Consider the following 13,079-nt stretch of genomic DNA (forward strand, 5'->3'; position numbering starts at 1 on the left):
CTAGCTTTAAGTGGGTAGATAACCTCCTTGTGCTTCATAGAGAAATCCAGCGCATGGTAGTTACACTGTGGCCAAAAGTCAAGAAAGCCTCCAGCAATAGATAAGATGTGTGGAGTAGGTTAGAATCAATGAGGCTGCAAACGTGAGTTTGGGTCAGGCCCATGGAGGTTATGGAATATAGACGTGCCTTTCTTCTATTGTTAAGTGAATAAAATCACATTAATACAAATGGTAAGATAATCTTTATGGGAGAAGAACTTCTAAAAGGGCAACCTCAGCATCGTGTAGAAGAGAAGAGGCTGAATCGCACACAGTTGCCTGATCTGTGGTCAGAAGTAGACAGCATAGAGAATCTGTCATGGATAATTATCTATATGGAAGCATCACGTCTTTTTACACTAGCTGGCAGATGCCTCCCGAAGTCACAGAAGTGCAGCGTATGTAACTCTGACATGCTAAAGCTGGCTCCCCAACACAGAGAGAGATCTTCTCTATTTATAGGTAATTCTTTGGACATCATGGATCGTATCTTCCAAAAGAACCAATCTCAGGGTAAATTCACCTGAGAAACAAAACTTGTATATAACAGAGAATAAATTCACTTATTGAATTATATTTTTAGAAATGAAAGCCTTTTTTTTCTAAAGTGTATTTCAAGGTATTCTAGCTCCATGAGATGCTCCTGAGTAGTTCTGCAGTGAAGAAGTCTGTTGAAATTTTTACCCATCTTAAAAATAAAAAACTATTAGGAAACACAATTCTGGTTTTACATAGCATCTCAAAACCAGTGGAACATGCATTTTTAAGATAAGTCTGGGAAATGATCCTAGGTATCCTTACACATGTAGAAACACAGATTAAAACTGGTGTTCCCTTTTTAGGTGTAGTCTTCTGGAAAGTTCATTTGGAGCTTATTCTTAAGAACCTCAATCTAAACCAAACCAAACCAAACCAAAACAAAACAAACAAACAAACAAAACCAAAAACAAAAACCAGTGATAAACATAAGGACTGTTTACTGTTTTGATACTGTATTTTCCAGGCACATGTAACATTAGACTTTCCCAACCTTTTGAAAGTAGGTATGGCAATGTGACTTGGTTTGGTCAGTAAAATGTGGGTAGAAGTCTTTGAGATCTAGTGCAGCAACTAAATTCACTTCTTCCTGCCATAATAATTCCAGGTTGTGAAGCCTTTGGTTAACTCCGTCAATTAGTGAAGATGACATGGAGCTGAGTCTGCTCTGTGCTACCTACCAGCTGATGTATAATGAACATGTAACTTGAGACAGAAAGAATTATTTATTATTTCTAGTCATGGACATTTTGAGGTTGTTTCTTACTTGTATAATTTAGCTTATTCTAATACAAAAATTGCTACCAGGAGTGGGGTACCAACGTAACAAAAAAATTATAATTTGTCATTGGCTTGCAGGACAAGTGGTAGGCAGTGAAGAAATTGTTATAAAGTCTGAAAGACAAAAACCTTGGTAAAAAGATTGCCCACAGTGACTTGGAAGGCAGATTGTATGCTAATAAATTTATAGCTCTAGGGAAAGAGGCAGGAAAACACAATATTAGTATTGTATGTTGGTTTCTATTGGCTGCATTTGACAAGGTATTACAAAAGACATGTTCAGGAAAGAATCAGCTGGATTCCAAGCAGGAATTAATTAGGCATTTCAGAATTGCAATGTTGGAAAGGTTGACTGATTTTTTTTTTTTTTTTTTGAGGCGGAGTCTCGCTCTGTTGCCCAGGCTGGAGTGCAGTGGTGCGATCTCAGCTCACTGCAGCCTCTGCCTCTCGGGTTCAAGCGATTCTCCTGCCTCAGCCTCCTGAGTAGCTGGGACATCAGGCACACACCACCACGCCCAGCTGATTTTGTATTTTTAATAGAGACAGGGTTTCACCATGTTGGCCAGGCTGATCTCGAACTCCTGACCTCAGATGATCTGGCCACCTCACCCTCCCAAAGTGCCGGGATTATAGGCATGAGCCACTGTGCCCAATCTGATTTTAGATTTCAAACAGTATAGGATAAAATTGGGAGAACCATTTGGCAATAAAAATATTAAAACTGAGTTTTGCAGAAAAGGGCATGATCTACATATCTACTATTAAAAACCATTCAACTGAATATATGTCCATGGCCATCACACCATTATTAAAACCTCTGTAAAGACTAACATGTACCAGAGTAAAGATTCACATAAGACATGTGTATTAAGTCAGAGTTCTCCAGAGAGACAGAAACAATAGGATATATGTATATATAAAAGGGAGTTTATTAAGAATTGGCTCACACAATTAGAAGGTGAAGTCCCATGATGACTGTCTGCAAGCTGGAGGAGAGAAGCCAGTTGTGTGTCTCAGTCCAAGTCCGAAACCCTTAAAACCAGGGAAGCTGACAATGCAGGCCTGAGTCTGAGGCCAAAGGCTCAAGACCCACTGAGTGGCCACTGGTGCAAGTCCCAGAGTCCAAAGGCTGCAGAGCCTGGAATCTGATGTCCAAGGGCAGCAGGAAAGGAAGCAAGCATCTGGCATGGGAAGAAGAAAGAGATTCAGAAGACTAAGTAAGCAAACTAATCCCACCTTCTTTTGCATACTTTGTTCTAGTCATGCTGGCAGCGGACTGGATGGTGCCACTCACACTGAGGGTGGGTCTATTTCTGCCAGTCTACTGATTCAAATGTCAATCTCCTCTGGCAACACCCTCATGGACGTACCCAGAAACAATGTTTCACCAGCCCTGTAGGCATCCCTCAATCCAGTCAAGTTGACACCTAATAATAACCATCACAAGTAAACCCCTTGTCAACTTGGCGCCCATACACATCTCCTTAACTCATACGTAATGTCCAAATAAAGACAGTAACAAAGTCATAATTCTATTACATACAACTATTTTTTGTACAACTGAAAATGCACTAATCCTTAACCTAAATACTGTTACATAAATTAACAATATTTAAATGCTGATATGAAGCCGATAAATCTTATGTTACATGATAAAGGAATAAGAAAGGAAATAAAACAAAGATACTTAATGCAGGTGTATATATGCACAAGTGAATTCTTAACAAAATAAGGAAGAAATACTCATGACAATTACAGTCCTTATTTCTGTAACTGGTCACTAGTCCTAGCTGGTATTGATAATTACCTTGTTCTACTACCCATTCCATATTCTCTTTGCCTTCAGCAAGCATCTCAGCTGGTTGTGGTTTTTTACCTGGTGAAGTGTCCCAGACCTATTTGTGGTCCTGCTTGGATTAGGCTGTTGTAGTTTCCCACTGACCTTAATTACAAGGCAGGACAGTAAGAGATGCCCTAAGGGATCTCCTGTATTCCAGACATTCTCTTTCTTACCTCCATTGTGGACTAGTAGTTTGATTTCATCTTGGTAGTGAAGCTCAACAACCCCAGGCAACACTGTAACTCCCTTCTTCAGCTGTTGATTTAGAGGCAGGAGGAGGCCACAGTGGCCAGGTGGCAGTCTTAATTTGCAGTTTAATGGAATCATTGTTGTGTCTCCTGGTGGTAGCATTCCTCCCTCTACAATGAAAACCTCTAGGCCAGGAGAACATAATGTTGCAGGAGTGGGAAGCAACAGATTCATTAGTGAGTCACTAGGGGTAATGGTGAGTGGTGCCACTTCCACTTCCACTCTTTGATTCTTGGTCCCATGAATCCTGGCTATGGGAAAAAGAGTACCATATGTGGATGCAGATTCAGAGCATGTTCAGCCTTCTGGAGAACTTTGTCCCAGCCCTGCAAAGTATTGTCACCTAGTTCACAGAGTAATCGTGACTTCAAAAGGCCATTCCACTATTCTCTGAAGCCAGCTACTTCAGGATGATGAGGAACATGATAAGACCAGTGAATGCCATGAGCATGAGCCCACTACCACAGTGCTTTGGCTGTGAAGTGAGTTCCTTGGTCAGAAGCAATGCTGTGTTGAATACCATGGCAGTGGATAAGGCATTCTGTGACTCCACAGATGGTAGTGTGGGCAGAAGAACGGCATGCAGGAAAGGCAAATCCATATCCAGAGTATTCCAGTAAGGACAAACTGCTGCCCCTTTCATGATGGAAGTTGTCCAATATAATTAACCTGCCACCATGTAGCTGGCTGATCACCCTGAGGAATGGTGCCATATCGAGGGCTCAGTGTTGGTCTCTGCTGCAGCAGATTTAGCTCAGCAGTGGCCATAGCCAGGTCAACCTTGGTGAATGGAAGTCCATGCTGCTGAGCCCAGGAACCTCCATTCCTGCCACCATGGCCACTTTGTTCATGAGCCCATTGAGCAATGACAGGGTTGGCTGGAGAAAGAGGCTGAGTGGTGTTCACAGAACAGGTCATCCTATCCACTTGATTATTAAAATTCTTCTCTGCTGAGGTCACCCTTTGGTGAGCACTCACATGGGACACAAATATATTCTCATTTTTTTGACCACCCAGAAGTTCATCCACATACCTCTTCCCCAATTTTCTTTGTTACAAATTTTGCAACCATGTTCCTTCCAGGTCCCTGACCATCCAGCCAAACCATTGGCTGCAGCCCAGGGATCAGTATGTAATTGAACATCTAGCCACTTCTTCCAAGCAAAGTGCACAACCGGTGCACTGCTCGAAGTTCTGCCCACCGGGAAGATTTTCCTTCCCCACTGTCCGTTAGGGATATCCTGGAATGGGGCTGTCGTGCTGCAGCTGTCCACTCTTGGGTGGTGCCTACAAATTGTGCAGAACCATCTGTAAACCAGGCCCTCGTCTTCTCTTCCTCTGTCAACTGATCATAAGGAACTCCCCATGGGGCCATAGGTACAGGCTGGGAGAGAGAAGGCAGGGTGGCAGGAGTGGGAACCATGGGCATTTGGGCTACTTCCTCCTGTAACTTACTTGTGCCTTCAGCACCTGCTTGAGGCTGATCACATGTATACCACTTCCATTTAATAATGGAGTGCATTTACACTAGAAGCGTCAGAAAGCACCCAGTTCATGATAGGCAGCTCAGGTTGCATGGTAGCTTGGTGGCTCACAGTCAAATGCTTCCTTTTGTTTTTTTCTGTTTTTTTTGTTTTTTGTTTTTTTTTTGGAGACAGGATCTTGCTTTATCACCCAGGCTGGAGAGTAGTGGCATGACCGTGGCTCACTGCAGCCTCAACTCCTCAGCTCAAGCTGTCCTTCTGCCTCAGCCTCCTGAGTTTGCCCGCTAAATTAATTTTTTTTTTTTTTTGTAGAGATGAAGTCTTGCTATTTTGCTCAGGCTTGTCTTGAACTCCTAGGTTCAAATAATCCTCCCGCCTCAGCTTCTCAAAGTGCTGGAGCCACTGTGCCTGGCCTCAGATGTTTGGTTCCCACCAATTCCCAGTAGCCAAGAGCTGTCTCTCACAAGGAGAGTAGTTATCTGCAAAAGATGGCAGGGCCTTGCTCCAAAATCCTACAGGTCTGTGCTCTGACTCACCTATGGGGGCGTGCCAAAGGCTCCCAGCAGCATCTCTATTTGCCCCTGACACCTCAAGCACTGTTGATCTGCTGGGTCATATGGCCTAAGTGGTAGAACAACTTGCACAGCAGCCTGGACCTGTTGTAGAACCTTCTTCTGTCCTGGCCCCATGCAAAAGTAACAGTCTTTGTCTGGGCACGGTGGTTCACACCTGTAATCCCAGCACTTTGGGAGTCCAAGATGGGTGGATCACCTGAGGTCAGGAGTTCGAGACCAGCCTGGCCAACATGGAAAAACCTCATTTCTACTAAAAATACAAGAATTAGCTGGGCGTGGTGGCAGGCGCCTATAATTCCAGCTACTTGGGAGGCTGAGGTAGGAGAATCAGTTAAACCCGGGGGGCGGAGGTTGCAGTGAGCTGAGGTTGCACCACTTCACTCCAGCCTGGGTAAAAGAGTGAAACTCCATCTCAAAAAAAAAAAAAAAAAGAAAAAAGTAGCAGCCTTTCAGATCACTCAATAAATAGGCTAGAGTAACACACCCAAATGAGAAATATGTTGTCTTCAAAATCCACATAGGCTGAGTAGGTGTCATGCCCCACTGCCTTGGTTGTGGGAGGGGCCATGCACTAGTTCATTTGCAGTGCTATCAAGGAATACCCGAGACTGGTTAATTTATACAGAATAGAGGTTTATTTGGCTCACAGTTCTGCAGGCTGTACAGGAAGCATAGTGCCAGCATCTGCTTCTGGTAAGGGCCTCAGGAAGCCTCCATTCATGGCAGAAGGTGAAAGGGAGCCAGCATTTCATAGTGAGAGAGGGAGCAAGAGAGAGAGGAGGAGGTGGCTTTTAAACAATTAGCTCTCATGTGAACTAACAGAATGAGTATACACTTATCACCATGGGAAGGGCACCAAGCCATTCATGAGGGATCTGCCCCAATGATCCAAACACCTCCCACCATTGAATCTCACATTTTATCGTGAGATTTGGAGGGGACAAACATCCCAGGCACATAAGGCCAGACACAACAACTTACCTTTCACCTTAAAAGTAGTATCTCAAGAGGCCCCACACCACTGGATCCCTAGAAATATTACTGCACTAGAAAGTCCCTGAATTTTAGTTGGATTTATCTCCCAACCTCTAACATGCAAATATCTCAGCAGAGTCCAGAGTGGTTGCTACTCGTTGCTAACTTGGTTTAATCAGCATAATGCCGTCAATGTAATGGGCCAGTGTGCTGTCTTGTGGAAGGGAAAAGTGATCAAGATCTCTGCAAACAAGATTCTAATACAGAGCTGGAGAGTGGGTGTACTCCTGATATAGGAGAGTGAAGGGGTACTGTTGGCCTTGCCAGCTGAAGACAAACTGCTTCTGGTGGGTCTTATGGACAAAGATGGAACAAAAGGCATTTTCCAGAGCAATAGCTGCATACCAGGTACCAGGAGACGTGTTAATTTGGTTAAAGCAAGGATGCCACATCTGGTATACAGCAGCTGCAATTGGAGTCACCAGTTGGGTAAACTTAAGATAATCCACTGTCATTCTCCAAGATCCATCTGTCTTTTTCACAGGCCACATAGGAGAGTTGAATGGGGATGTGGTGGGAATCACCACCCCTGCATCCTCCAGGTCCTCGATGGTGGCACTAATTTCTGCAGTCTCTCCAGGGATACAATATTGTTTTCAATGTACTGTTTTCTTAGGTAGAGGCAGCTCTAATGTCTTCCATTTGGCCTTTCCCACCATAATAGATTTCACCCCACAGGTCAGGGAGCCAGTGTGGAGATTCTGCCAGCCACCAAGTATGTGTATTCCAATTATGCATTTGGAACTGGAGAAATGACCACAGGATGGGCCCGGGGACCCACTGGACCCATGATTAAGTCAGACCTAAGCTAAAACTCTATTAGTTCCCTGTCTTCCATAAGCCCCTACTCTGACCTGGAGGACCACAGTGATGTTTTGGGTTTCCTGGAATCAATGCCAGCTCAGAGCCAGTGTCTAGTATTCCCCAAGAGTTCTGTTATTTTCCTTTTCCCAGTGCACAGTTACTCTGGTAAAAGGCTGGAGGTCCCTTGGTGTAGGATGGGAGGAAGATTTAACAGTATAAATGTTTGGTTGTGTAGTTGGGTTCTTCTTAAGGGGACCCAGCCTTCCCTTCATTCAAGGGGTTCTGGGTCTGTAAACTGGCTTGAGTCTGGAAATTCACTGAAGGGCCATGATTCTTTGTATTTATAATTCAAATTAGTCTTTTATTCACTTAATCTGGAAGTTTTCTGCTTATACAGATCAAGTAAGAACGTAGTAGGCTTCCTGTTGATTTCGCCTCTAGGAACACTGTGATTCATTAGCCACTGCCAGAGCGCTACACAAGTCAGACTATTCTGACTGTTACTTTGCTTCTGCTCTCTGTGATGGTAACTATGCTGGCCTTGCCTTTGATGGTTGAGTGCCACCACTTGGCCCCTGCCACCTCAGGATCCCAATTGCATTTAGATTTTCAGCCTGAGTGACTGCAGTTCCCACTGTAAGATCTGGCATACAGAGAACAATCACAGAGCTCTCCAAGGATGCAGGTGCTTCCCTCACAAATCTATTTTGCAAGGTGCTGGTGAAGGGTATGTCTTCCAGATCCTCCCAGTTGGCGTAAGTAAGTCTAAAGTGACAAATCTACTCTAGCATTTCAGTCTCCCTAAACCTTTGGACCCCTTCCTCTACATTAAACCAAGGGAGATTAGGCATTTGCATCTCACTCACAGGCCATCTTTTGATCCATGTTTCAGCTAACCAAGCAAGTAAACGATCAGAACCTTTTTAAACTCCCCAAGCTGCAATATTAAATGCAGAATCTCTGCTTAGTGGGCCTGTATCAATAAATTCAGCCAGATCCAACTTTATGTTTCTTCTACCATTATCCCACACCCTTAACATCCACTCCCCTACTTGTTCCCTAGATTTATATAAATTAGAAAGCTCAAGTATTTCTTTTGGAGTGAAGTGCACCTCATCGTGGGTTACGCTCTGAACCTCACCTCTAAGTTCTGCTGGGACTTGAGTCTGGTTATAGGTCTGGAAGCAAAGAGGGGTGTTAGGGGTGGGTCCTTAGGATAATCAGTGTTGTGTTGCCTGGCAACTGCCTCAGGGAGGCCATCGCTGTTTCCTCAGGCAATGCAAGGTTAACCTCAGAAAAGTTGGAAAGGCTGGTACCACTGTGGGTGGGGAGAGGAGGTTGCATCACTGGGGGTGGGGAGGCCACTTCCTCTGGAAAAAAAGACTTGTCAGAATTTAGGAGCTCTGTGTCCCCAGCTTCATCAGGGTCCTCCCATAGGTTCCTATCCCAACTTACAGGACCCCATTCTTTCCCAATCAATGCCCTCACTTTGACGGTAGACAGCGGCGAGGCTGAGAGATCACCTTTGTTGTAGGTTAGCCACTCACACGATAAGAGCTTGTGTTTGATTTTCAATTCTTTGTCTACAGCAGAGAAGATTCTCACCCAGGGCACCCTTAGGAACTTTTAGGCTATGTATGTGCTTCTGGAGCTGGGAGTTAGAATCCCTGAGCTCACCTTTTTCTTTCATCCCTTCATCCAGTGAACTTAGGAGCAACCAACCTACTTCATTATATCTGTTGGTTCTTTGCAAATGTTCAAAGGCATCATGTATGGAGTCAGCAAACTTCTTGCCTTTCAGAGCTGGGAACCAGGAGAATCAAATGCATTTATCTTGCATAAGTCTCTAAAGAGTTCACGCCAAGGATAATCAGTGCTCTCTATACTATTAGAGTCCTTAGCATTTTAGGTCTAATCAAATTAGGGAGTCAACTCCCAAAATCCCAAAACCAACTAAGGAAACCCATCCTTAAAACCCTGTTGCTCTAGAAACACTCCTAGTACCAAAATCTCTCTTAGGGTTCTCCAGAGGGACAGAACCATTAGGATATATGTACATATAAAATGGAGTTTATTAGGGAGAATTGACTTACATGACCACAAGGCGAGGTCCCATGATAGGCTGTCTATGAGCTGGGGAAGGAGAGAAGTTAGTAATGGCTCAGTCAAAGACGGAAAGCCTCAAAACCGGGCAAGTTGCCAGCGTAGCCCTCAGCCTGAGGCCGAAGGCTCAAGACCCCTGCCGCACCCCTGGGGGTGCTGGTGCAAGTCCCAGAATCTAAAGACTAAAGTGGAGTCTGATGTCCAAGGACAGGAGGAGAGGAAGTAAAGCCTCAAGCAGCAGAAGAGAGGGTGAGGAGGCTCAGCGAGCTGCCCATCCCCCTTCTCCTGCCAGCTTTGTTCCAGACACACTGGCAGCCAACTGGATGGTGCCCACCCACATTGAAGGAGGGTCTTCCTCTCCCAGTCCACTGACTCAAATGTCAGTCTCCTCTGGCAACACCCACACAGACACACCCAGAAACAATACTCTTCCAGCCACCTAGGCATCCTTCACTTCAATCAAGTTGATGCCTAACATTATCTATTACAATATGTCTTGGAGGGAACCATGAATGTGGCTGTTGGCACCTGGAATTTTCTGAAATTCAATGCTAAGAAGTAGATTAAGTTGTTGTAAGAAGTGTACCTCCAAAGGAATCACCAGACTGAATTAAAAGAGATTCCAAGTATTAAAGACTTAAAAGAAGCCCTGGCCCACCAAACATTTAGGGTGGGAAGTGGCCTGAGAAAGCCGTATGGATCTCAAGCAAAATGTATTCCCCGGTGCCTACTTCAGATGTGTCAAAGAGTATGATGGGAAAGAAAGCTGGGCCCATGGAGGATTATGGAGAACAAGGCTTCTTGCACAGAACATATTTAAGGACTGGGCTGATATCCTCAGACCTAGGGTAGACCTGCCAATATTGGTTCAAGCTATTTCAGAGTTGCTAAAGGCCAGTGTCTGCTGTATATCTCCCATTTTTCCTCTTTCCAAACAGGAATGTTTGTTGGAGTCATCTGTTCCCTGTTTTATCTTTGTAAGTTAGGTGTGTGCGGGGTAGATAACTTGTCTTTTTACTGCATAACTCTCCAGAATAAGAGGAGCCACACCCAGGCCCAGTTTATTGACTGCCTATCACCTGAACAGGCTGAATTGTGTCCCCCCAAATTCATATGTTGGAGCCCAAACCTCCAGTGCATTTGGAGACAGGGCCTTTAGAGGTCATTAAGATGAAGTGAAGTCATAAGGCGGGGCTCTGATCCAATAGGACTGGTGTCTTTATAAGAAGAAGAAGATACACCAGTAATGCATACACACAGAAAAACAGGCCATGTGAGGACACGGCGAGAAGACGGCCATCTGCAAGCTAAGAAGAGCGGCCCCAGGAGAAACTAAACCTGAAGATACCTTGATCTTGGACTTCCACCCTCCAAAATTTTGAGAAATAAAGTTTTATTAAGCTTCTTGATCTGTGATGTTTTGTTATGTGGGCCCTAGCAAACTAACACGCTCCTGATGAAGATAGTACCATGCATTACCCAGAGATACTTGATCCATGACTGAATGAGACTTTTGAGCTGTGTCTCCTGGGGAGAGAATAAATGAATTTTGCTCAAGAGAGAAACACTGAACTGATCATTTGGTGACCGGAGAGGTGGATTATAGCTACATGAGGACTCCAGACATTCGCCAATATTCCAGCATGGCAGGATTGTACTTCCATGCCCCCTTGGATATAGGAATGGTCATGTGGTTCACTTGGCCAATTAAATATGAGCAGAAGTGACAGGTGTTTCTTCTAGGCAGAGTCAGTCCCTTAAGAGCTAAAGCACAATTTACCATGTTCCCTTCCTCCTGTCACTGCAATCTGTGACATTCCAGATGGCAGAGCGTGAGCCAGCCTGTGTTCCTGAATGCAGATGACCTGGAGCAGAGTTCCAGCCAATCTGCAATAGTTGTGGGCATGGGTGAGAAATAATGTTTAAAGCTAATGAATTTTTGGAATTGTTTATTACTGTGGCATACTCTAGTCTATTTTGACTGATCTAATCAATAATAACGGTAGGGAAAATTTCCAAAATCCTCATAGAATTCAGTTGTATGGTGTGATCAATTAATTCAATGTATTGGGTTTTGTCCTTCAGTAAATAAAGAAGTAGAGCCGACATCCAATTATTCCCACCCATCACTGAGCTGTGCTTTGTATTAAAAGGTGATGCTATTGAATTTCTGTCAGAAGAACATGCTTTAAGTTAATTTGTCAGTAGTGGTGATGGATTCTCTTAAAACCATTCACGGCTCTCCACTCGGCTGCCTCTAGTAAGGTTAAGGGTTATATATTCATCAGAGCCAAGCCTGAGCCTCAGATCCACAATGTCAGTCCCATTCGCTTTGGGCTGCAACAGATAAGCAGGAAGAATTGATACTAAGAAGACAGAGTCCTCCAGTGGATCTTCAGAGCGTGTTTAGCTTGAACAAACATGAACCACAAACCAGGAACAAGGGCAGCCATCAACAGTTGTAAAATCGAGGTATAGTGACTGGAGAAATACCGGCTGCATACATTTTTAAATAATAAGATTTATAAAAAACTTTTACCACATGCAATTCCACTAACTTATTGACAAAATTCTAAGAATATAGTCTGGTATACTGCTATAATAAAAAGTTAAGATTAGCTTAAAAGACTCTATAGAATGGAATACACATTTCTGTTCATTGTATGGTTGAATGGTTGCTCTCTCTAACAATACTTCAGAAAGCAAAGGACCTCAAGGGTGTGTGTGTGGGGGGGCGGTAGTGAGGAGAGATTGAAGAGGGAACTCTTGGGAAGGATTGCATATGAGAAGAAAGTAGCACTGAAGTCTAAAAGCATTGTCCCTTTCCTCTAGAAGTTTCTGGAAGATGTCTTCTGTCACATTTGCTCAAGAAACTATTTTGTGCAGTGTGATCATGTCTCCCCTGCCACAACTGGTTGGCTCAAGGGGGCTCTTGACCCAAACTGGGCCCTTCCCTAGATTTTTTTACCCAGTGTTTACAGAGTTGAATCAGTCTCTATGTAGTAGCAGAAGTTCTAAGAGACAAAGCATGGAGTTGTTGACAGCATGGCCTTGCCCTTCTGGAAGGTTGTGTTGAGAGAGGGAGGAATGAAGCAGATGTGGAAGGGAGAATAGAGCCTAGAGGAAAAGAAGACAGCCTGCAGTGCTCAAGGGCCTGGCTGCGTGTGGCCACCGGGTCTTGTTATAGTCAAGGAAAAGTTCATACTGCCTCTGAGCACGACAAGGTAGCCCAGCACCCTTGTGTATGAGTCTCTCGGCAGCTGTCACAAAGTACCACACATTGGGTGCCTTAAGACAGCAGAAATGCATTCTTTCACATCGCTGAATGCTGGAAGCCCAAGATCAAGGTGTCAGCAGGGCTGATTTCTTCTGAGGGCTCTGAGGTAGACAATCTGTCCTATCCGTGCCTCTCCTTGCTTCTGGTGAGGGCTGGCAATCACTGGCATTCCTTGACTTGTTGATGCAGAACTCCAATCTCTGCCTCTGTTGCAACGTGGCATTCTCCTGGCATCTCTTTGCATTGTCTTTCCTCTACATGTGTGGGTATCTGTATCTCTTATCTTTTTATAGGGACACCAATCATGTTGGATTTAGGACATACCCTAATGACCTCATCTTAATTTGATTACATTT

General features: G+C 44.2%; 2 pseudogenes; both read right to left on the minus strand.

The window, feature by feature from the left end:
- Positions 1–2,438: 2,438 nt before the first annotated feature.
- Positions 2,439–6,169, minus strand: LOC140711551 (uncharacterized; annotated as a pseudogene).
- LOC140711552 (uncharacterized) overlaps positions 6,165–13,079 on the minus strand; it is a 29,300-nt pseudogene continuing 22,385 nt past the window's right edge.

Source organism: Chlorocebus sabaeus, chromosome 4 (assembly GCF_047675955.1).
Source record: "Chlorocebus sabaeus isolate Y175 chromosome 4, mChlSab1.0.hap1, whole genome shotgun sequence".
Classification (NCBI taxonomy): Eukaryota; Metazoa; Chordata; class Mammalia; order Primates; family Cercopithecidae; genus Chlorocebus; species Chlorocebus sabaeus.